This window comes from Taudactylus pleione, unplaced genomic scaffold, assembly GCF_031769625.1.
Source record: "Taudactylus pleione unplaced genomic scaffold, aTauple2 ptg000671l, whole genome shotgun sequence".
NCBI lineage: Eukaryota > Metazoa > Chordata > Amphibia > Anura > Myobatrachidae > Taudactylus > Taudactylus pleione.
Window position 1 is genome coordinate 8,671,947 of NW_028285073.1, and position 21,360 is coordinate 8,693,306.

The 21,360-nt window shown below is 50.1% G+C and overlaps 1 protein-coding gene across 2 annotated transcripts in view; it reads right to left on the reverse strand.

Annotated features, from left to right (window-relative positions):
- Positions 1 to 15,061, reverse strand: part of SLC45A1 (solute carrier family 45 member 1) — a 75,791-nt gene extending 60,730 nt beyond the window's left edge. For both annotated transcript variants that reach the window (XM_088455744.1, XM_088455742.1), the window contains exon 1: positions 14,957 to 15,061. The gene's annotated coding sequence lies outside the window, so the exon portion shown is untranslated. The remainder of the gene's footprint in view (positions 1 to 14,956) is intronic.
- Between the last annotated feature and the right edge of the window lie 6,299 nt (positions 15,062 to 21,360).

The following is a 21,360-nucleotide window of genomic DNA, read 5'->3' on the forward strand; positions in this document are numbered from 1 at the left end:
GGGTCCACAGGGTGACCTTGGGGGTATAGCTGGATCCTGGATCCTCAGGCACCACGGAGTTAAAGCTTTTAGCTGCTCCCAGGATGCACTTGGGTCCAACCTCCCCTATACCCCGCCCCCGAGCCACAGGCACCTCAGTTGGTAAGCAGCCCAGGCCGGAGGAGGAGACGAAACAGAGAGAAGGAAGACTGGAACACACAAGAACCATACTCACAGAAATGGGAGACGGAAAACCGGTGACCAGTCACAGAGCCCATATGAAGCCAGGTGCGTCAGGGCGGGTGCCCTGTGGACCCTATGGACTTCGTAGAAACAGAGATAACAAAGGTAAGTTCTTACCATATCTCTTGTTTTCTACTTCAGGGTCCATAGGGGTCCACAGGGTGACCTTGGGGATGTCCCAAAGCAGTCCAACTAAGGGCGGGGACGCTCCTGTGCTGATAGGAGAACCCGGCGCCCAAAGGATGCATCCTGAGAGGCAAAGGTGTCAAACGCATAGAACCTCAAAAAGGTCTGAATGGAAGACCAGGTGGCCGCCTTACAGAGCTGAACAGCAGAGGCGCCACGGCTAGCAGCCCAAGATGGGCCCACGGACCGAGTGGAATGAGCCTTAACAGAGGCTGGAACAGGTAAACCCTCCTGCATATAAGCCTCAATAATAACAGAACGAAGCCAACGGGCTAGAGTCTGTTTGTTGGCAGGCCAACCCCTCTTGTGAAAACCAAAGAGGATAAACAAAGAATCCGACTTCCTCACAGAACTAGTCCGGTCCACATAAACCTGGAGTGCCCTTACAACGTCTAAGGAAGTCTCCCCAGCCGAAAGATTAGGTGACTGAAAGGCTGGTACAACAATTTCCTGATTAATGTGGAACCTGGAAACCACCTTAGGCAGGAAATCAGGACGAGTGCGAAGCACCGCTCTGTCCTGATGAAAAATCAGAAAAGGGGGACGACAAGTAAGCGCCCCCAAATCTGAAACCCTCCTGGCAGAAGCAATTGCCAAGAGGAAAACAGTTTTAAAAGTTAGCCACTTGAGCTCCACTGACTCCAAGGGCTCAAAAGGAGGACCCTGTAAGGCCCTAAGAACCACCGCCAAATCCCACGGGGCCACAGGTGGCACAAAGGGAGGCTGGATTCTCAAAACACCCTGGAAAAAGGTGTGTACGTCCGGCATAGCAGCGATCCTGCGCTGGAACCACACCGACAGACCAGACACGTGTACCTTCAGTGAAGAAAGACGTAATCCTAAGTCCAAACCGGACTGAAGGAAAGCCAGAATACGCGAAACTCGGAACACCTGGGGATCATAGTTTCTGGCCTCGCACCACTGAAAGTAAGTGTGCCACACTCTGTGATAGATCCTCGCGGAAGCAGGCTTGCGCGCCCTCAGCATGGTGGTAATAACGGAGCTAGAAAAGCCCCGAGACCTCAGGACGGCTGTCTCAAGAGCCACGCCGTCAAAGATAGTCGACCCAGATCCGGGTGAAGACAGGGCCCCTGAGACAACAGGTCCCGCCGTTGAGGTAGGAGGTACGGAGCGTCGATGGACAGGCTCCGCAGATCGGAGTACCACGGCCTTCTGGGCCACGCTGGGGCCACCAAGATCAGTGTGCCTCCGTCCTGTTTGAACTTGCGCAGGACCCGAGGCAGCAGAGATATCGGAGGGAACAAGTAAGCCAGTTGAAACAGCCATTTCACCGACAGCGCGTCTATCAGACTTGCGCCTGCGTCCCTTGTCCTTGACCCGTACACAGGCAGCTTGTGATTGTAACGGGACGCCATCAGGTCCAGCTCTGGCAGCCCCCACTTGTCCACGAGTAGTTGGAATACCTCTGGATGAAGCGACCATTCCCCGGGATGCACATCGTAATGGCTGAGGAAGTCTGCCTCCCAATTGAGGACTCCTGGGATGAAAACTGCCGAGAGAGCTGGAAGATAGCGCTCCGCCCAAGCCAGGACGCGGGACACCTCCGACATCGCAGCTCGACTGCGAGTCCCTCCCTGGTGATTGATGTACGCCACCGTGGTGGCGTTGTCTGACTGCACCTGAACGGCCCTTCCGTGAAGAGCGGTGCCGGACGACTGCAGGGCTCTGTATACTGCCCGCAGTTCCAGGATGTTGATGGGAAGAATCGCTTCCTCCGCCGACCAATGACCCTGAAGTGACAAGGAGCCTGTCACCCCCCCCCCAACCCCGGAGACTGGCATCTGTCGTGAGCAGAACCCATTCCGGGATCCAAAAGGGGCGCCCCTCCAGGAGATGCGCTGTCTGCAGCCACCAGGCTAGGGACAGACGCACCTCCGAGGACAACACCAGCATCTGAGAGCGGATCCTGTGTGGCAATCCGTTCCATTCTGAAAGAATCAGCCCCTGCAGGGACCTGGAATGGAACTGGGCAAACTCCACCATGTCGAATGCCGACACCATGGACCCCAAAACTCTCATCGCTGAGTGCACCGACACTCTGCCACTGCTCAGACAACTGTGAATCCGCAGCTGTAAGGAGGAGACCTTCTCTGGAGTCAGAAAAATCCGTTGCTGACGAGAGTCCAGCAGGGCCCCCAAATGAACCATCCGTTGTGATGGGATGAGGGAGGATTTCTTCCAGTTGATCAACCAGCCGTGCGCCTGTAGACAAGCGACCGTCAGGTGGAGATGCTGGATCAGTACCTCCGGGGAGCTTGCCAGCAAGAGGAGGTCGTCTAGATACGGTAGCAACCGTATCCCCTGGCTCCGAAGGTGAGCCGCCATGACCGCCATCACCTTGGTAAATACCCTTGGTGCCGTGGAGAGACCAAAGGGTAGAGCCCTGAATTGGTAGTGGTTGTGGAGAATAGCAAACCGCAGAAACCATTGGTGCGATGTTGCTATAGGCACATGGAGGTAGGCTTCCTGGATATCCAGGGAGACCATATAATCCCCCGGTTCCATCGCCAGTATGATGGAACGCAAAGTTTCCATCCTGAATTTGGGAACCCTGAGAAACCTGTTCAGGGACTTCAAATTGAGGATGGGGCGATGAGAGCCATTGGGTTTCTGCACCAGAAACAGCGTAGAGTAATACCCCATCCCACGTTGAGACTGTGGTACGGGTATAATGACCCCCGCCGTCAGCAAGGCCTCTATGGCTTCCTGAACCTGCAAGGCCTTGGTTTTGTCCTGAGAAGGACTTGTGCAAAAAAACTGGCAAGGCGGCCTGTGCCGAAAAGACAGGGCGTACCCCTGGGAGACCACTTCTCGCACCCAGGCATCCGTGGTGGTATTGTGCCAGCACTGGGCGAATTGAAGAAGTCGGCCTCCCACTCTGGGGTCCCCCAGAGGGAGGCCCATCCCATCACGCAGAAGGCTTATCTTCTGGCTTGGAAGAAGGGCGCCTAGCACTCCAGGCTTGCTTCTTTGGCTTTGAGGCGGTCTTGGGTGCGGACTGCCTCGGGAAGGACTGACCCTTTGCCTTGCCCTGAACCCGAAAGGAACGAAACGCCGAGCTCCGGACCTTAGCAGGTGTAGTAGCTGAAGGGAGGAAGGCTGACTTGGATTTTGCCAGGGTATCTACTATTTTGTCCAGGTCCGGACCAAATAGTAATTCCCCATTAAAAGGTAAGGCCTCCAAGCCTTTCTTTGAATCCGCGTCTGCTCTCCAAGACCGCAACCACAAGGATCTATGAGCAGACACTGCTGCCACCGAAACCCTAGAGGTCAACAGGCTAGCATCCAAAGATGCTTCTCCAATGTAGGAGGCGGCATCTCTCATCTGTCCTAACAACGCCCTCTGGACGTCCGGAGATTCATCCGTAAACGTGTCCTCCAAGGCGTTGGCCCACCCCTCAATGGCCTTGGCCACCCAGGAGATGGCCATGGACGGCCGGGCTACAGCCCCTGAGAGAGAATAAATAGACTTTAGACAAGTCTCCACCTTCCTGTCCGTAGGATCCTTCAGCGAGGATATAGACGGCAATGGCAAAGTAGCACTCCTGATGAGGCGTGTTACATGGGAATCGACTGCAGGCGGAGTTTCCCATTTCTTACAATGCGCTTCCGGGAATGGATAATTGGACGCCAAGCGTTTCTGTGGCAGGAAACGCTTACTGGGCGTCTGCCAGGCCACCGCCATGTGATCAGTCAACTGATCAGACAAGGGGAACGCTGTAGAAGTAACCTTAGCTTTTTTAAAACTAGGATACCTTGACTTGGGAGCGGGTGCCTCATCCTCAATCAGAAGAATAGCCCGCACCGCCTTAACCAGAGCCCGCACATTGATGGAAGACTTAGTGTCTACCTCCTGGACTGAGGCATCTGAGGCTGAGTCATCCTGTACCTCACCATCATCCGAGAACCCCTCAGAATCCGAAAGATGCGCAGCCTGTGCCATGACTGAGCGTTTAGACGCCCTGGAGGGCACGTCACTGCGCAACATCGACTGAAAAGCCGAAGATGCTGCCGCCAAATCTTGGACAGTGTGGGAAAGCGCATCCACCCAGGGTGGAGGAGCTGTCACAGGAGCCTGAAACGGCACCACAGCCGGCTGTGCCACAGGGGTGGACTGAATATACATTGGCAACCCCGCATAGGGACCAACAGGCTGAGACCCCGGGGGAGTCTGCAATAATTGTGGGACACCCGGGGAATGGGGGATGGCAGGCTGGGGCAACGCCCTAGTAGGGGCGGCAGTCGGGACCGACAGACGGTCCGCGATGGACACCAGCACCTGGGAAAACATCGCCCATGGTGGCTCCTGCGAAATGGGAGGTTTAGACGTACCAGGGACCGCCTGGCACCGTCCGCACAGGCCGTCCTGTGACAAATCCTCCCTATCCACTCCTGCAGAACAGCGCCTGCAGGAGAACAATGCTGGAGCCCCGGAGTGCTCAATCTCCTCCTCAGACATGACTTAGGAAGAAAACGTGCGCACTCACCAGTGTGCTGAACAACAGCCCACAATATGGCACCGTGTAGCACACAACTGTATGTGACGGACCTCACAAATACGTGATCTATATAGGTGAGGTCAGTAGAAACACCCTTCCCCCGCACACCTGTAGGGCTTGTAGGAGAAGGAAAGGGATAGGTACAGGCTGACAGTAAGTAGAAAAAAGACACAGACAGGCAGCACTAGCAAAAGTCACATACCATGCAGGAAGATATACTCACTGCACCTTTCCACTACAATCAACCTCCCAGATTCAGTGTCTGGGAGGGCTATAGCGCTGTGTACACTGTCCTTGTCGGGGGAGAGGTACACAGGGGGACCGGTCCGCGTGCTCCCTGAGAGTATCTGCGCTGCCAGTAAGAAAATGGCCGCTGGAGACCTCAGAGGAGGAGTGGCCCGAGTAGCTGCAGCTCAGCGACGCCAGACTCCGAGCTGAAAGGCGCGCTGAGCTGAGGGGAGGAGCCGCTGACAGGGAAGGCTTCCTCCCCTGGCTAGCATATTTAACCCCCAAGGTTGCGGCATCCCGCTTGCCGCTTAATTACCCTGGTGGTCTAGTGGTCTGGCGGGGTATGCCTCCGATGGAGGGGGGGCCCGCCGCCACCGCTAGCGCCCCCGGTCTGTCCCCTAGACCGGGGGCATGGGACTGCATATGAAAGGCATTACCCGCGCACCGCCGCTAATCAGCGGTGCGCGGCTTACCTGATCTCCCCGGCGTCTTCCGGCAGCAGTCCCGGGGGAAGCCAGAGTCCGGCTAGTACAGACTCTGGCTTCCCCTGCCGCGATCCCCAGTTCAGTGCTGGCGTCGCGGCGCCAGCAGGGAGAAGGAGCGGCAGCGTGGGCGTCTTACAGACAGCCCAGCGCTGCCGCTCTGGAGAAAAAAACTAATGTAAAAATAAATTTAACCTAGTTAAATAAAAAGCTTTAGGGGGCTGCTCCTGCAGCCCCCCCCCCGCAGGGTGACCCGACTCCGGCCGGGCACCATCTTAAACTGAGGTGCCTGTGGCTCGGGGGCGGGGTATAGGGGAGGTTGGACCCAAGTGCATCCTGGGAGCAGCTAAAAGCTTTAACTCCGTGGTGCCCGAGGATCCAGGATCCAGCTATACCCCCAAGGTCACCCTGTGGACCCCTATGGACCCTGAAGTAGAAAGATGCGATCTGGGGACAGGATCAGTGTATGTTGGGTGCTGGAAACTGGCTCAGTGCATTTTGGGAGCTGGGAATAAGATACTGTAAGTACATGTTGGGAGCTGGGAATAAGATACTGGAAGTGCATGTTGGGAGCTGGGAATGGGATAAGTGCATGTTGGGAGCTGGGAATAAGATACTGGAAGTGCATGTTGGGAGCTGGGAATAGCATACTGTAAGTACATGTTGGGAGCTGGGAATAAGATACTGGAAGTGCATGTTGGGAGCTGGGAATGGGATAAGTGCATGTTGGGAGCTGGGAATAAGATACTGGAAGTGCATGTTGGGAGCTGGGAATGGGATAAGTGCATGTTGAGAGCTGGGAATAGGCTTAGTGCATGTTGGGAGCTGGGAATAGGATAAGTGCATGTTGAGAGTTGGGAATGAGATAAGTGCATGTTGGGAGCCGGGAATAGTATAGGTGCATGCTGAGATATGGATATGGGAGCAATAAAAGATGGGATCTGGGGACAGGATCAGTGTATGTTGGGAGCTGAAAATTGGCTCAGTGCATGTTGGGAGCTGGGAATAGGATACTGTAAATGCATGTTGGGAGCTGGGAATAGGCTTAGTGCATGGTGGGAGCTGCTAATAGGTTACTGTTGGGAACTGGGAATAGAATAAATGCATGTTGAGAGCTGGGCATAAGATAAGTGCATGTTGGGAGCTTGATATGGGAGCAATACAAAATGGGAGCTGGGAATCGGATCAGTGTATTTTGGGAGCTGGGAATGGGATAATGTTGGGAGCTGAGAATAGGATAAGTGCATGCTGGGAGCAGGGAATAGGATAAGTGCATGCAGGGGGCTGGGAATGGGATAAGTGCATGTTGAGAGTTGGGAATGAGATAAGTGCATGTTGGGAGCCGGGAATAGTATAGGTGCATGTTGAGAGATGGATATGGGAGCAATAAAAGATGGGATCTGGGGACAGGATCAGTGTATGTTGGGAGCTGGAAATTGGCTCAGTGCATGTTGGGAGTTGGGAATAACATACTGTAAGTGCATGTTGGGAGCTGGGAATAGGATAAGTGTATGCTGAAAGCTTGAAATGGGAAAAGTGCATGAGTTGGGAATTGGATCAGTGCATGGTGGGAGCTGGTAATAGGTTACTGTTGGTAACTGGGAATAGAATAAGTGTATGTTGAGAGCTGGGCATGGGATAAGTGCATGTTGGGAGCTTGATATGGAAACAATACAAAATGGGAGCTGGGAATCGGATCAGTGTATGCTGGGAGCTGGGAATGGGATAATGTTGGGAGCTGAGAATAGGATAAGTGCATGCTGGGAGCCAGGAATAAGACAAGTGCATGTTGAGAGCTGGGAATGGGATAAGTGCATGTTGGGAGCCGGGAATAGTATAGGTGCATGTTGAGAGATGGATGTGGGAGCAATAAAAGATGGGAGCTGGGGACTGGATCAGTGTATGTTGGGAACTGGGAGTAGGATACTGTAAGTACATGTTGGGAGCTGGAAATAAGATAAGTGCACGCTAAAAGCTTGAAATGGGAAAAGGGCATGATGGGAGCTGGGAATTGGATCAGTGCATGATGGGAGCTGGTAATAGGTTACTGTTGGGAATTGGGAATAGAATAAGTGCATGTTGGGAGCTGGGAATGGGATAAGTGCATGTTGGGAGCTGGGAATAGGATACTGTAAGTGCATGTTGGGAGCTGGGAATACTATAAGTGCATGTTGGGAGCCGGGAATAGTATAGGTGCATGTTGAGAGATGGATATGGGAGCAATAAAAGATGGGATCTGGGGACAGGATCAGTGTATGTTGGGAGCTGGAAATTGGCTCAGTGCATGTTGGGAGCTGGGAATAAGATACTGTAAGTGCATGTTGGGAGCTGGGAATAGGATACTGTAAGTGCATGTTGGGAGCTGGGAATGGGATAAGTGTATGCTGAAAGCTTGAAATGGGAAAAGTGCATGAGCTGGGAATTGGATCAGTGCATGAGCTGGGAATTGGATCAGTGCATGGTGGGAGCTGGTAATAGGTTACTGTTGGTAACTAGAAATAGAATAAGTGCATATTGAGAGCTGGGCATGGGATAAGTGCATGTTGGGAGCTTGATATGGGAGCAATACAAAATGGGAGCCGGGAATCAGATCAGTGTATGCTGGGAGCCGGGAATAAGATAAGTGCATGTTGAGAGCTGGGAATGGGATAAGTGCATGTTGGGAGCCGGGAATAGTATAGGTGCATGTTAAGAGATGGATACGGGAGCAATACAAGATGGGATCTGGGGACAGGATCAGTGTATGTTGGGAGCTGGGAATAAGATACTGTAAGTACATGTTGGGAGCTGGGAATCAGATACTGTAAGTGCATATTGGGAGCTGGGAATAGGATACTGTAAGTACATGTTGGGAGCTGGGAATAAGATACTGCAAGTGCATTTTGGGAGCTGGGAATGGGATAAGTGCATGTTGGGAGCTAGGAATGGGATAAGTGCATGTTGGGAGCTGGGAATAAGATACTGGAAGTGCATGTTGGGAGCTGGGAATAAGATACTGGAAGTGCATGTTGGGAGCTGGGGATAAGATACTGGAAGTGCATGTTGGGAGCTGGGAATGGGATAAGTGCATGTTGGGATCTGGGAATGGGATAAGTGCATGTTGGGAGCTGGGAATAAGATACTGGAAGTGCATGTTGGGAGCTGGGAATAAGATACTGGAAGTGCATGTTGGGAGCTGGGGATAAGATACTGGAAGTGCATGTTGGGAGCTGGGAATGGGATAAGTGCATGTTGGGAGCTGGGAATAAGATACTGGAAGTGCATGTTGGGAGCTGGGGATAAGATACTGGAAGTGCATGTTGGGAGCTGGGGATAAGATACTGGAAGTGCATGTTGGAAGCTGGGAATAGGATAAGTGCATGGTGGGAGCTGGGAATGGGATAAGTGCATGTTGAGAGCTGGGAATGGGATAAGTGCATGTTGGGAGCCGGGAATAGTATAGGTGCATGCTGAGAGATGGATATGGGAGCAATAAAAGATGGACTGGGGACAGGATCAGTGTATGTTGGGAGCTGGAAATTGGCTCAGTGCATGTTAGGAGCTGGGAATAGGATACTGTAAGTGCATGTTGGGAGCTGGGAATAGGCTTAGTGCATGTTGGGAGCTGGGAATAGGATAAGTGCATGGTGGGAGCTGGTAATAGGTTACTGTTGGGAACTGGGAAAAGAATAAGTGCATGTTGAGAGCTGGGCATAAGATAAGTGCATGTTAGGAGCTTGATATGGGAGCAATACAAAATGGGAGCTGGGAATCGGATCAGTGTATTTTGGGAGCTGGGAATGGGATAATGTTGGGAGCTGGGAATTGGATAAGTGCATGCTGGGAGCTGGGAATGGGATAAGTGCATGTTGGGAGCTGGGAATAGGATACTGTAAGTGCATGTTGGGAGCTGGGAATGGGATAAGTGCAAGTTGAGAGCTGGGAATGAGATAAGTGCATGTTGGGAGCCGGGAATAGTATAGGTGCATGTTGAGAGATGGATATGGGAGCAATAAAAGATGGGATCTGGGGACAGGATCAGCGTATGTTGGGAGCTGGAAATTGGCTCAGTGCATGTTGGGAGCTGGGAATAAGATACTGTAAGTGCATGTTGGGAGCTGGGAATAGGATACTGTAAGTACATGTTGGGAGCTGGGAATAAGATAAGTGGACGCTGAAAGCTTGAAATGGGAAAAGTGCATTATGGGAGGTGGGAATCGGATCAGTTCACGTTCGGAGCTGGGAATAGGATAAGTGCATGCTGAAAGCTTGAAATGGGAAAAGTGCATGTTGGGAGCTGGGAATGGGAAAAGTGTATGATGGGAGCTGGGAAACGGATCAGTGCATGGTGGAAGCTGGTAATGGGAGCTGTTGGGAACTGGGAATAGAAAAAGTGCATGTTGGGAGCTGTGAATGGGATAAGTGCATGATGAGAGCTGGGAATGGGATAAGTGCATGATGGGAGCTGGGAATCGGATCAGTGCACATTGGAGCTGGGAATAGCATAGGTGCATGTTGAGAGATGGATACGGGAGCAATACAAGATGGAAGCTGGGGACAGGATCAGTGTATGTTGGGAGCTGGGAATAGGATAAGCACATGTTGGGATCTGGGAATAGGATAATGTAAGTACATGTTGGGAGCTGGGAATAGGATAAGTGCAGGTTGAAAGCCTGAAATGGGAAAAGTGTATGATGGAAGCTGGGAAACGGATCAGTGCATAATGGGAGCTGGTAATCGGAGCTATTTGGAACTGTGGCCCTGATTCAGAGCCGGACGCTCTGACAGAGCGCTCGCTCTGAATCAGGGCCGTCCCTCTTACCACCCACAGCTATAGCGAGCGGCCAAAATGATGGTCGCGTTGATCAAGACCATCGCGACCATCGGGCTTTGCGACGAGACCCTTGTGGTAGGGTCTCGTCTGCCGCAAGCCCTGGAGTGCTTTTGGCTCTATCACTATTGATGTCAGTGGGGCCGGCTCCAGCCGGTAGGCGTTCCCATGGGAACGCCTCAGTCTGGGCAGCCACGCCCACCAAAGGGGGCGTGCTGTCAATCACCATTGACAGCACATCCCCTTTGGTGCGAGACCCATAACGACGGCTTTGTTGTCGTTATTCGGGTCTCGCGCATGCGCACGACGGAGCCGCCTCCGTCATGCGCATGCGCACTTGGGCAACATCGACACATGAGCGGGTCTGAATCAGGCCCTGTGTATGTTGGAAGCTGGGAATAAGATACAGTAAGTGCATGTTGGGAGCTGGGAATCGGATACTGTAAGTACATGTTGGGAGTTGGGAATCGGATACTGTAAGTGCATGTTGGGAGCTGGGAATCAGATACTGTAAGTACATGTTGGGAGTTGGGAAGAAGATACTGTAAGATACTGTAAGTACATGTTGGGAGTTGGGAAGAAGATACTGTAAGATACTGTAAGTGCATGTTGGGAGCTGGGAATCAGATACTGTAAGTACATGTTGGGAGTTGGGAATCGGATATTGTAAGTGCATGTTGGGAGTTGGGAATCAGATACTGTAAGTACATGTTGGGAGTTGGGAAGAAGATACTGTAAGATACTGTAAGTACATGTTGGGAGCTGGGAATAAGATACTGTAAGTACATGTTGGGAGTTGGGAATCAGATACTGTAAGTACATGTTGGGAGCTGGGAATAGGATACTGTAAGTACATGTTGGGAGCTGGGAATCAGATACTGTAAGTACATGTTGGGAGCTGAGAATCGGATACTGTAAGTGCATGTTGGGAGTTGGGAATCAGATACTATAAGTGCATGTTGGGAGCTGGGAATAAGATACTGTAAATGCATGTTGGAAGCTGGGAATCGGATACTGTAAGTACATGTTGGGAGCTGGGAATCGGATACTGTAAGTACATGTTGGGAGTTGGGAATCGGATCCAGTAAGTGCATGTTGGGAGCTGGGAATGTGATAAGTGCATGTTGGGAGCTGGGAATGGGATAAGTGCATATTGGGAGCTGGGAATGGATCAGGGCATGGTGGGAGCTGGTAATGGAAGCTGTTTGGAACTGGGAATAGAATAAGTGCATGTTGGGAGCTGGAAATGGGAGCTGTTGCGAACTGGGAATAGAATAACTGCATGTTGGGAGCTGGGAATGGGAGCTGTTGGGAACTGGGCATAGAATAAGTGCATGATGAAAGCTGGGAATGTGATAAGTGCATGTTGGGAGCTGGGCATGGGATAAGGGGATGTTGGGAGCTGGATATGGGAGCAATACAAAATGGGAGCTGGGAATCGGATCAGTGTATGTTGGGAGCCGGGAATGGGATAAGTGCATGTTGGGAATTGGGAATAGGATTAGTGCATGTTGGGAGTCGGGAATAGGATAAGTGCATGTTGGGTACTGGGAATAGGCTTAGTGCATGTTGGGAACTGGGAATAAGATACTGTAAGTGCATGTTGAGAGCTGGGAATGGGATAAGTGCATGTTGAGAGCTGGGAATGGGATAAGTGCATGTTGAGAGCTGGGAATGGGATAAGTGCATGTTGAGAGCTGGGAATGGGATAAGTGCATGTTGAGAGCTGGGAATGGGATAAGTGCATGTTGAGAGCTGGGAATGAGATAAGTGCATTATGAGAGCTGGGAATGGGATAAGTGCATGTTGAGAGCTGGGAATGGGATAAGTGCATGTTGAGAGCTGGGAATGAGATAAGTGCATTATGAGAGCTGGGAATGGGATAAGTGCATGTTGAGAGCTGGGAATGAGAAAAGTGCATTATGAGAGCTGGGAATGGGATAAGTGCATTATGAGAGCTGGGAATGGGATAAGTGCATGTTGAGAGCTGGGAATGGGATAAGTGCATGTTGAGAGCTGGGAATGAGATAAGTGCATGATGAGAGCTGGGAATGGGATAAGTGCATGTTGAGAGCTGGGAATGAGATAAGTGCATGATGAGAGCTGGGAATGGGATAAGTGCATGTTGAGAGCTGGGAATGGGATAAGTGCATGTTGAGAGCTGGGAATGGGATAAGTGCATGTTGAGAGCTGGGAATGGGATAAGTGCATGTTGAGAGCTGGGAATGAGATAAGTGCATTATGAGAGCTGGGAATGGGATAAGTGCATGTTGAGAGCTGGGAATGGGATAAGTGCATGTTGAGAGCTGGGAATGAGATAAGTGCATTATGAGAGCTGGGAATGGGATAAGTGCATGTTGAGAGCTGGGAATGAGAAAAGTGCATTATGAGAGCTGGGAATGGGATAAGTGCATTATGAGAGCTGGGAATGGGATAAGTGCATGTTGAGAGCTGGGAATGGGATAAGTGCATGTTGAGAGCTGGGAATGAGATAAGTGCATGATGAGAGCTGGGAATGGGATAAGTGCATGTTGAGAGCTGGGAATGAGATAAGTGCATGATGAGAGCTGGGAATGGGATAAGTGCATGTTGAGAGCTGGGAATGGGATAAGTGCATGTTGAGAGCTGGGAATGAGATAAGTGCATGATGAGAGCCGGGAATAGTATAGGTGCATGTTGGGAGATGGATACGGGAGCAATACAAGATGGGAGCTGGGGACAGAATCAGTGTATGTTGGGAGGTGAGAATGGGCTCAGTATATTTACTATGAACATCATTTAACCACACTGAATAAAGTATTCACACACTGGATGGATTTACACCCTTACACACATATACATCCCTCCTAACCCCAAAACACTGCTCTTCATCCAGACACTAACATATCATTAGTGTCTGGATGTGACTTGGACGCACCAGGAGACTGCAGATTAATTTGATATGCGACACTTGTATATGTGTGTGTGACTGACAATCACCATACAAAGTAGTATGATGCAGCGGCAAAAATTAGACGCAAAAAAGACGTCCGACGCTAGCAGAGTTGCACGGGTTGCCATACAAGTCGCGCTGGCTGGCATATTGAGGCTAGATGCATGAGGACACATCTATAATTACCTAACCTCATTCCCACTCTCATGTACATGTCTAAACCCACATCCAAACTTTTATGCCACGGGCAACAACCGGGTCACTTTTGCTAGTTTATTATATTTTTGAAGTGTTCAAGTGCTTTTGTTTTTTTTAACACAAGACAAAGTATATTTCTATATACAGTACCTGTGCGAAACCTACTGACAGGATGCGCTAATTACTACAAATGGAAGCTGAATAGGACACATTGCATCAAAGCTGGAATACTAACATGGGAGATAGAACGACTGTTGGCCACAAGCTGAGTCAGCACACAGCCATGAGGATAGGCCAGACTCTGCGCTACCTCACGGGTACACTGACTTAGCTTCTCTGCCGGGGATAATTATTAGGAAAACTAACAGCTCCTTACAGAAAATATTTCATGTGAACGTTGAAAATGAAATGTAAGCTGTGTGTGAATAACCATTTTGTAAGTTAAAGTGGGGAATACACTTTGGGGATTCGGGGAATAGATTAGGGGCCTTGCCAGTACTTCAATTTCGGTGTAAAAAATGCTCATCTTCTCTAATACAAATACTGCAGTAATCTATCTGCTAAACATATAAGCAGCACATTTAATATAGAGTGTATACCAGAAGACCCCCTTTACAATACTGGTACTAGGCTGAATGGGGGGGGGGCTTAATTATTAGTCATTCTAAGATTAAAATCGGAACAAAAAATAAACAAGTAATATTGGGATATGCATTAATATAAACTATAAAAATTACACCCGCCCCCCCCCCTTTTAATATAAATCAGAGAAAGTACACAGGCAATAGATACAATATCTTATATCAACAACAGAACAAGACGAAATCAATCATTGATAATAAAATGGATACACTGTCATAAAGGCACAAGGTTCTAAATGGTTTCCTGGTGAAGTATACGATACAATCCGATATATGTGTCAGGCAGAGCTGGCCAGCAGCCCTGATGCTCTAGTAGTGCAACATAAGGGGAACACATGTATCACAGTGTAACCATGCAGAGTACTAGCTGGAACCTCTACCCAGATCCTCTCTCACTGTCTCACCATGCATAGTATCAGCTGGAGTCTCTGCCCAGATCTTCTCTCACTGTCCAATGAAATGATCATATTGTTATTTATTTCATTGTTTTATTTTACGGCAATGCAGCACAAGTAAAATAACCATTATATATATATATATATATATATATATATATATATATATATATATATATATATATGTATATAAAACAAAGTAGAACAAAAGGAACCCACCCACCAAATTCTGGAATGACAGCGACTGGAAATATCAGAATACATGGGTAGAAAATGAAATATAGAAATAATAAAATGCCAAGGCTGGCAGACAGCTGTCATATATTGTCAGCTGGTGGTTACCTGTAATGTTAAAGACATTCTTTTCGGAGCCTGGATTGCAGCATGGATGAGGAGGGACAGGGTTCCCCGGGCTGTCTCTGCTGCATCCTCCCTCCCTGTACCCAAGGAGTCTTTTCCTTCTGGCTGTGTGGAGGTGGGGGGAGGTGTGTGTGCTCTGACATCAGCCGCTGCTCCTCTCTCCAGTCGGATGCCTGTCTCCTGCTCTCTCCTATTGTTCTGCGCACCTTGCACGGGGGAGGACTTCTGGCTGGTGCAGGACAGTGCAGCAATCAGCCTGGAAATAGAGCAGGTTTAATGCAAAGCAGATAACATCCAAGTCACCATAACCAGTGGCATATATAACAATGGGCCTGATTCACTACGGAACACAACTGCGATTGCAATAGCCATTACGCATGCAGTTCATCTGCGATAGTATGCTAATCCATTGCGATCGCTGTGCCGCCGCAGCACGACATAAGGTCGCTCACTTACTTAGCACAGATCCATAATGTTTATCAGGACTGTGAAACCATCGGTAACAATCGAGTACCATCGCAGCCTCACTCACACTTGTGCAAGCTCTGACCTTACTCAGAAATTGGCAACTTCATCACATGCTATGAGGCATCAGGCTGCGTAGGGCATCGCAGTGGGTAATTTATGCACACCCCTGCAACGGCGTCCGAACACACTGGCACGCCTGCATTTGGCCCCCCTCCCCCCCCACAAACGGCACTTCCTGTCAATTACTCTGCGATGGGTCTGCGTAGTCACTGCGAGCGCAGTCCCCATCGCAGTGGCCGGTTTGTGCATGTGCACTGCGGTGCATACGCATTGGCCGATTGCGTGCGTATTAGAAACTGCGTTCCTTGCTGAATCAGGTCCAATATTGGAGAAATGACAATGCACACAATCTAGTACAGGTGGATAAATATAACATTTTATGTTCTTTAAAATTGAGAACAGTTAGAAATATTATTTTTTTTATATGTAATTGTCTATTTTCAGTATTACTATGGTCTTAGAACTTTCATATAAAATCATTAGGGATCCAGGAGTTTGGTTGAAGGAAGGTTTTCAGCAAGATTCAAATTTGGTCACATCCTTAGGATTTGGTCAATGGGAACAAAATCCTGGCCTAGAGCCTAATACGGAGTTGGACCCATCCGCGTCCGCTTTTCCCTTCAATAGCGGCAGTCTGCACACTACTTTAGCGAGTATCCGCCCTTCTATGCCAATTATCTGTCCTTCTGCACTGCCCACTGTCTTTCCATCCACAGCTATCACCATTGGTATCGGGCCTTTCCTGCAGAAGATCTGTCAGAGACAAGAGGTCTCGTCTATAATCTGCGCAAGCGCCCAATCCGTACTGCGCATGTGCAGTATTGGTCCTGCGTGATCGCACGCAGTTGGGCAGCAGACTGTCAGCGATTGACAGTCTGCTGCCATTTCTGGGTGGGAGGGGGCGGCGACGTCCTGTTTCCCATTTCTGGGGGGGGGCGCACAGAATCTCCAGTCAGCTGACGGAGATTTCCTGGCCTCTCCTCTCATTGGGGGCGGCCGGCTTGCATGACCCCATGGGTCACTTAGCCGGCAGATGTTCACGCAGATTATCCGATGCTGCGATGTATAACGCAGCTGGGATAAGTAATGCGTGCAGGAGGCGTGATGTCTCTTGCTGCATTACCATAATTGCTTGCGTGCAGCTTTGCAATTCCGTCCTAAGCTGAATCAGGCCCTATGTCCGCATGTATCAAATGAGCATGAGAGTCGGCCTATGTGCCCATGACGGGTTCCAATCAATAGATCTACAATAAAAAGGTCGACAGTGTCTAGGAAGACACCAACTGGTAGACAGGCAGTAGGTAGACAGGTACAAAAGGTCAACAGGAACAAAAGGTCAACAGACACAAGGTCGACATGCATGAAGATCGACAGGTACAAAAGGTAGACATTGGAAAGGTTTACACAAAAATGGTCAACATGGTTTTATTTTTTAGGGCTAGAGTTAGGCACTTACTCGAGGGTTCGGGTTGGGCTGTAGAAGGGACGGTTAGAGTTAGGCAATTACCCCCTAGGTTAGGCACTACGAGGAACAATTAGGTTTAGGCACTTATCCCAACATATAGGGTTAGGCACCAGGAGGGTGGGTTAGGGATAGGCACCAAGGTGGAAGGTTAGGGTGAAGTTTAGGGCTAGAAAAAAAATAATAATAAAAAAAATGTGTCGATCATTTTTTTGTCGATCATTTCAATGTTGTCATTTTGATTACGTCGACCTTTTGGATTTAATATATACTTGCATGAGTCATAAAGTTTGACACTTGCTCAGACTAAGATTAAAAGGATACTTTTAAAGCTTTCACACAGGTTTTTGGCAGACTGCCAATTTCCAATTGAACCAGCCCAAGGAACCTGTGTAATTTTAGAGTATCCCCATTTTTAGGGATTGTGTGACAGTGTTTGGCCCTGCTGAAGTTCAAACGTAGGCAAAAACTTAATCCTGGTCAAACTACACCACCATGCTAAATTTGGTGGAGCTGGGTCCAAAACTCTGGCTGTGTATAAAGGACAAACAGACAGACACGCTATCTCACTTATTATATAGATTAAACAGGTTCTGAGTCAATGGCACATCTAGAAATGGGTGTAGGCTGTGTGCTGTACACAGGCAGTGGCGTAACTAGGCGGTGTGGTACCCGACAACCTGGTGGTCCAGGTAGGAATTAAATGTTTACCTGTCCTCAGCCACAGTCTTCTGCTGCTGGCCCACCCAGGCCAGCGGCACCACCGCCGGAGCTCCTGTTTTGAGCTTGGCGTTTTCTGGCCTCTACCAAGACTGCCGGAGCTCTTCACGCGACGTCTGTCTCCTCCACCTGCTACCACCGAACTCACTTCTCTGCCCAATGGCGTCTGACATCAGATGCCATGAGCGGAACCAGCCATGATGTGGTGAGTCCGATTGGCTCACCGCAGCAGCTTTCTATTGGCTGTCTGTCCGCAAGCCTTGGTTGGCTTGTGACCAACGCCAAATTCAAATGACCGCCGTGCGCGAGCTGCGCCGAGCTCGCAGCTGGTGCCAAATTCTCTCCTGCTGCTGAGAACACATCTCACCGGACTGCAGAACTTCCAGCGCTGGGATCAACACTTGATCCCAGAGCTGGACATTGCCGGCGCCTCCTCTGCCGTGGCACCCAGGCCAAGGTGCCCCACATGCACCCCCCTGGTTACACCACTGCACACAGGCCCCTAAGAGAGCTCACACTGCACAGCCTGCATTGCTATACTTTCTTCTCCGCAGCCTCTGGAGTGCTTCTCTGCAGCGTCATGTGGCGACCATTTTCCGGGCGACTTGTGCATGCGCAGTAGAGATGTCCCTGAGAATAAGGCGCAGGCACCATTTTCCCGGAGACCTGCGCATGCGCAGAGGATTATGGTACCAAGCCAGAATCTATTGCACTGCCAGAGAGGAGGGGGCCCGCACTGAGGGCCTGATACAGACCCGCTCGCGAGCGTAGGACGCTTGCAAGCGGGTCGATGGTGCCCTAATGCGCATGCGCACGACGGAGGAAGCTCCGTCGTGCGCATGCGCGAGATCCGGAGAGCGACAGCCAAGTCCGGGTCTCGCACCAAAGGGGGCGTGCTGTCGATGGTGAGTGACAGCACACCCCCTTTGGTGAGCATGCCGGGGGCGTGGCTGCCAGACGGAGGCGTTCCCATGGGAACGCCTACCGTCTGAGTCCGGCCCCACTGACATCAGTAGTGATGTCAGTGGGAGTGATTTTGGCTCTGATAGAGCCAAAATCACTCCAGGGCTTGCGGCAGCGAGACCCTACCGCAGGGTCTCGTCGCAAGCCCGATGGTCGCGATGGTCTTGACCATCACGACCATCATCATGGCCGCTCGCTATAGCTGTGGGTGGTCACCCACAGCTATACGAGCCACCAGGAGGCCGCTCCATTTTAAGGTAGGAGGGCCCTGATTCAGAGCGAGCGCTCTGGTCAGAGCGTCCGGCTCTGAATCAGGCCCTGAGTCTGCACATGGGCCCTCTGCTCTCTTATACTGTATACTGGGACCACTGCTCTAAGCCATTGCATCCTGGTACTAAAAGGAAGGATACTATTTATCTGTTGTTTTAATATGCACATTAGGGTTGAATTCCCAATTGCACTGGTTGGAATACAGTACTGAGTATTTGCTGATCACAACTGTGGACTCTGGGCCTGATTCAGACCCGCTCGCAAGCGCAATGCGCTCGCAAGTGGGTCGATGTTTGTTCACTGCGCATGCGCACGCCGGGTCCGAAGTGCGCATGCGCGAGACCCGGCTAGCGACGGGTGCTCCGTCGCTATGGGCCTCACACCAAAGCGGAGCAGCTGTCGATTTTGATTGACAGCTTGCCCCGTTTTGGAGGCGGGCAGTGGGGGTGGCTGGCCAAACGGAGGCGTTCCGAAGGAACGCCTGCCGTTGGGGGCGGCCCCACTGACATCATGAGTGATGTCAGTGGGTGAGCTTCCGGCTCTAATAGAGCCGAAAGCTCACTGGGGCTTGCGAGAACGAGACCCTACCACAAGGGTCTCGTCGCAAGCCCCGATGGTCAAGACCATTGCAACCATCACCTGGCCGCTCACAATAGCTGTGGGTGGTGACCCACAGCTAAGCGAGCGGCCAGGAGGCCGCACAAAAGAAAAAAAAAAGCCCTGATTCAGAGCGAGTGCTCTTTCAGAGCGTCCAGCTCTGAATCAGGTCCTCTGTGAGTCAAATAATTGAATATGATCGCTTACAATTATTATCTGACAATCTGGTCGTCTATATTCTGATGTCGCGTAAACCACGACGCTACTTTGCGTCTGCGCAATCTGATGTGCAGAAATGCGAATCCACCACACACATACACTGACGCACATAACACACACACATAAACTTATATGCGTACACATAGACGCTCATATGTGTATCCACATGCGTACACATAGACGCTCACATGCGTATTCACATACATACATGGGAACATTTCCTATTCAATGCACAGACGCACATATGCAAATGCGTATGTATAAAATGGTTCCTATTCACAATAGTTACTAACCAGAGTTATTAAAGGTATTAACTAATAATTATGATGTAATATGTACTTAAACGAGATCTAGGGTTTAGGACATAGTGGACATGTCATGTTTGGTATCATACTAAATCCCTGTTTATTTGCAGACTCCAGTTCCTATCGGCAAAGGAGTCGCATCTTGCGTCCGCTAGTTATGAATGATAGGGAGTTATGGCATAGAATGTTATTATCAGTATGCAGTGTTGCAGCTAGTATTAACCAGTTGTTCGGCGGGAAACTACACAAAGTGACCGTTTGAGGACTAAAGGCGGGTATCCACTAATAGATATACAAACGAGAGCACAATTACGACATTCCAGTCGTGCTCTCGTTTGTATATCTAGTGATGTGCCTAGACTGAACGTTCACTCGTTCAGTCTCGGCACATCCCTCCATCCCCGCACATGCTGAACCTGACGAGATAGTAAGGTTGACCAGCATGTACGGGCGATGTTGGGTGTTGGAAGCGACCAGCGGGCACGCGCATCGCTTCCAATCAAAACATGACCGATGCATGCGCGATTTATAAGCGATTGCACGATAACAACATCGTTATCGCGCAATCGCTTGTTAAAATCGCCTTATGGATACCCCCCTTAAGATATACCCCTGATGACACCGTATAAATCAACCAATGACCAGATTATCCAGAAGCAAGAACCAATGGAAACCTGTCAGCTAGTTCCTTTGTTAATGTCGAACTCTGTAAGGTATATAAGCTGTGACCCGACTCCAGCGTACAGACATCCTCTTTGATGATCACAGACTTCTGGATTGATGACTGTATACTGGGACCAGTGCGCATGCGTATGTATCGGCTTGTACTATTATTGATTGCTTTTTACTCTAATTGTTAAATCTTTCATCGTGTTACTTTTTCTCTACATAAATAACTTTTTGTGCTTTGGAACCACACGATTGGACTGGAAAGCAATTCTTTCTTAAGCGGCTTGCAGCGCTAAATAGCGACTATTAGGAATCAATAGATGGGGGTTCTGCATGTTTGTGAAATCATACAGAGCATTAGAGAGTGGGGGGTAGGATGGGGCAGAGTAGCGGGCAGACTGAGGTGATCCGGCATATGACGTCACAGGCATGCTCTGGAATATGACGTCACAGGCATGCTCTGGAATATGACGTCACAGGCATGCTCTGGAATATGACGTCACAGGCATGCTCTGGAATATGACGGCACAGGCATGCTTCGGTATATGACGTCACAGGCATGCTCCGGTATATGACGTCACAGGTATGCCCCGGGATATATCGTGTCACAGGCATGCCCCGGTATATGACGTCACAGGCATGCCCCGGTATAT